Raw genomic sequence first — 4,108 nt, 5'->3', positions numbered from 1 at the left:
CTCCGAAATTCCGACATTGTTATGTTAAGTAGTACAAGGCGGACAAGGCATATTAAATGAAATTTAGATTTATGTTCATATTTGCTGTATATAATTCATTTACATATATATATATATATATATATTTTTTTTTTTTTTTTTTTTTTTTTTTACATACATATGTGTTAAATGTATATATCCCACTGATCCTAGATTTGAGATTAAAGGACAGTTCGAAGGTAATATTTGTATCATAATCTTGTTAACAGACTATATAGTTTATTTATTACTTTTCGAATCTTGACTAAACCTGTCTGACAGTTTGACCCGTTATAACCCGGCAGACACTGGCATGAGTACATGTTGACTTCGTCCGTACAAGTTCCTCCGTTCAGACACGGATTGCTGTCACATTCATCGATATCTTTGAAAAGTACAAAGAAATAAGACAAATTTGAGAAAAAAAAATAATGGCGTGGAAGTGAAACGGAAATCATATACAAAAAGGAAAATACTGTAAACTTGTACAAAATAATGTACATTAATATCTATTGAACGCTCAAATTCGGATTTGAAAGCCTGATCTCAGATTTAATGTACACAGCTAAATTTTACAAACATTAGTATGGAGACATTACTTGTCTTTTTATCTCCATGATTTTAAACTATGTCCTCCCCTTCTTTTCACCTTTCTATAGTTCATCTCCCAAACGCTTAAATAATTCTCCATCTATGGATATATCTTCTTGATATCCTCTCGTCTTCATTAGTGACATACACACTCTCTATATGTCACTTCCCGTCTTCCCTTTCCTCTTTCTTGAGTCTTCTATACCCCCAAACAACAGTCGACTCAAGGACTTCATTCACATGTTACCTCAAACCCCTCTTCATTTAAATCGCAATGCAAACTTCAAAAACATTACGAGTTATCTATGTTTACATTACGAGTTATCTATCAGTTACCTTCATATACGTTTATATGAAGAGTTCCATTTTCATAAGATACCACATCCATTTATATCGGATTTCGCTCTTTGACCGAAACGTATTCATTTTAGTACTTTCATGCAGTAAATTCCGTCTTCAAGAAAAAGTGAAATTCTTGGGAGAATATGAAGAAATCAGGCAACGAAGACTGAGTTTTGTTCCAAAATGTTGCTGCAAGAATTTTGTTTTGTTCCAAAAGATGTCAAATCCTGTGTCCAGCATGGTGATCCAATCCGAAGCCCATGCGTATTATGCTCTACCGCACTTTGACCCAGGAGTAATACCAGGTTTGCTAGATATGCTCCTGCCTGTGCAGTTTCTCCTATGATCCACATAATGTACTTAGTTATTAGCTGCTATGTGAAATGCTTCATCAGTAGGTGCATAAAATTACGCGAACTAATCACTAAACCAAATATAATTGTCTATGCGCTGTACATCATCGCGCTAGTGACGGAAAATGGAAATTGAGAAAGTGATGAAAATATCTTATTGAAGACTACTAGCTTTATTGTGAGTTTATTACAGCTCATTAGACAGTTGTTGTGAAACAGGAGTTGTTTACAACTCGCTCTTTGTTGAACGTGCTTGGTAATCACGAGTTTTGAAGACAAGTTATTGCAATTTGCATCATAGCTTCTATCTTGATCTGCATCGAAAGTAATTACATTTTTGGGATTTAGCAAAATATATACACCCTGTATTCATATAGTTTCACATTTTGGGAAGTGCTCTTGCATGGCAAAAAAAAAGGGGGGGATCAACTTATTAAGAAATGAGATGTTGAATACAAACTTATGATTGTTTTCCTGTTTCTTGCATTTTTTTTTGTATGTGTCGATTTACTGACACCAATAAAGTCAAGTGAACTACAATCCTGCGTCCACTCATTCATTTGAGTCATGGGGTCTATCACCACATCATCACAGCCCCCTAACCACCTTTCCACGACACTAGCACTCCAGGGATTTCCTTTACCAACATCTTGGGTTTTGGGGTTTTTTTTTGTTTTTGAAAAGTTATGAGAATTAACAATTTGTGAAAAAATACATAAACATGACATAATGCATCTACAAACACGCGTGCAAAAACAAATTTCCAACTTAGAATTAAAAACTATAAGATTTGAATCTTTTATTATTTTGTTAGCGGTAGGTTCATACTTATAGTGCCTCTTTAATTTCTTTCTCTTACATATTGGATACCCTTGCTGAAAAGATCCATCAAATGAAAGGCGAAAATATATAAGGAAAAGTGATGATAATATAATCAAATGACTCAGATCTATCTCACTTCTATACCATGCCCCGTGAACACTTTTCTCATCCCCCCCCCCTTTTTTTTTTTAAATCAAGGTGGTATTTGGCGAGCCTGAGCCTTTCATCCGATCGGATTCGTATATATACGTGTACTTTACCAAAAAGCATGTACGGGACTGCTCGAGGAGGCTTCAGAACTCGGATCTTTAGTATGGATAGTGTATAATGATTCCAAGATAGAATTACAATTAGGGCCTACCTACCCATCTGGCAGTTTGACCCGTTATAACCAGGGGAACACAGGCAGGAATACATGTTGACTGCGTCCTGACACGTTCCTTCGTTCTGACACGGATTACTGCCACACTCGTCGATACCTGCACCATTAACAGCTAAAAACAGAGAAGCAGTAAAAAAAATAATAACTAGGGGAATTTAGAAATAAAAAGTACTAGTGAAGAAAAAGGAAGTAAACACTTTCTTTTTTTATTCAGATTGTTCATGTATGACTTCAATACGAACCAAAAAATCATGAACACTGTTCCAATGTGCAAAAGAAAATATAGTACAATAATATTGCTCCCCGAATAACAAAGCTATTGAAACTCAGTCATATTGCACAAAAGATTACATAAAAGACTAGTAAATTTGCCTATTTCAGTGCACCGGAAGAGAATTCGTCTGTAACAAAGAAAGATTTTCGTATTCACTGTTAGCATTACCTTTCGTTTCATGCTGTATTTATCGTAACTGTTAATCAGTGCAGTGCATCGACTGTGCATGCTGGTTATTACTTGGCATGTTTTCTTCCATGAAATGTTTCCCATGGAGCTGCTATGGAAAAACACTATGCAAACTAGGGTGCAGTTTACACGGCATTTCATTGACAAGCGTGAACCCGGACCGTAAACACGAGGCTAGGGCAAGCAGTAATGCCCCCATTCCACTGAGATTTTTTTTTTCTCATCGGTTACCCATCGGAAGCAAAGTTTGTTGCCTCCGGCCACCAAGCGAAGTGTACAGGATCGCAGTCTGATGAACCGATTTGTGTTGGTCGACTATCGAGTCAGTGTTAGACAATAATATTGAGCGTGGTTCTCATCGAACGATGTTGGACGACATCGGACGATGTTGCCTCGTACGAAAGGAGGCACTCATTCCTGGCTGACCCACTTTGACGAAAAACTCAATTCAATTTAGTTCAATTCAATTCAATTCATTATTCTCATTCTTCTGTTTTTTCCAACAGAACATAACACAGTATAAATTAGGAGTTATAATAGATCACAAACGTATACACACAACTTTGCAAATGAAATCAAATAATAGAGATAAAGTTACATATAATATGCATGTATACTTGCAAAAATAATACAAGGTTATGTTTCAGTTGAGAAAAAAAAAAGAATTGAGAGGTCCACTGAAAAGCAAGCTTGTAGATTGTGAACCACTCAAAGAAAAATCTAATGAAAATACTTATTTGCATATGCTTAGCACAAATATATTTTAAGACAAGACGGAACAAAACAGGAGACACACAGCAACATGACACGACTAGACAGAAGGGATGGAAAATGGAAGAAAAAAGGAAAAAAGAGAATGCCTACACGCTGATCAAAGAAACGAAAGGGGGAATTGAAGAAGTGCTTCAAACAGCTGGTGGCTGCACACAGCCGTGCAGAGATTATGATGGTTATTTCATTATAATGAATTCAGAGATTAATGGATTGCTGGTTGGATGATGAACCCTGTGGTTGGTGAGACTTGGCTAATGAAAACGAAACATCAGAGAGGGTTTAACAGAAAGGATTTTAACTTCCGGTTAAAAGAATACAATGTTTGAGAATTGTTCATGTCGCAACTTAGTGAATTCCAGAATC

The sequence above is a fragment of the Diadema antillarum genome, unplaced genomic scaffold (genome assembly GCF_040938485.1).
Source record: "Diadema antillarum isolate AM-2024a unplaced genomic scaffold, OU_Dant_1.0 seq00002003_RagTag, whole genome shotgun sequence".
Taxonomy (NCBI): Eukaryota; Metazoa; Echinodermata; class Echinoidea; order Diadematoida; family Diadematidae; genus Diadema; species Diadema antillarum.
This window is presented reverse-complemented; position numbering follows the sequence as displayed.